Below are 489 nucleotides of genomic sequence, written 5' to 3'. Positions count from 1 at the left end.
CACCCCATGACCCTGCCCGCCGTGCACGCATTCGCTGGCCCACGTAGGCATAATCATCATGTCGATGGCCCACGCACGAAAGTGCGTACGTCCAGCAGCTGCCGATGCATCATAGACAGTGTTTCTGTTATTTCTTTTACTTTCGTGATGACGATTTTATGCCTGACTCACGACGCGCACTTTCGTAGTTATACTGTACCGCATGCACACGTGCGGGCGGGCTTGCCTATCGTCGTTGCCCACGGCTCCTTGTGGCCCCGTGCGAGTAGGCAACCCGCGCGCACGCGTGCATGCGGTACACCATAACTTCGAAAGTGCGCGGCGTGAGTCGGCCACCCCGGTATAATCGGTCTAAGGTGGTCCTTCCCGCATTCCGCGGCAGAAGAGACCGAATCAGACACTTGCGTGTCGCGGCCGGAGCGGTTTCGCGGTACATACCGGGTGTAACTGTGAATGCGGAGCAGTGTTGCGGGATTGCATATACCCGCC

Source organism: Frankliniella occidentalis, unplaced genomic scaffold (assembly GCF_000697945.3).
Source record: "Frankliniella occidentalis isolate FOCC.00 unplaced genomic scaffold, Focc_3.1 Scaffold166, whole genome shotgun sequence".
Classification (NCBI taxonomy): domain Eukaryota; kingdom Metazoa; phylum Arthropoda; class Insecta; order Thysanoptera; family Thripidae; genus Frankliniella; species Frankliniella occidentalis.
Note: the sequence above shows the minus strand (reverse complement) of the source record.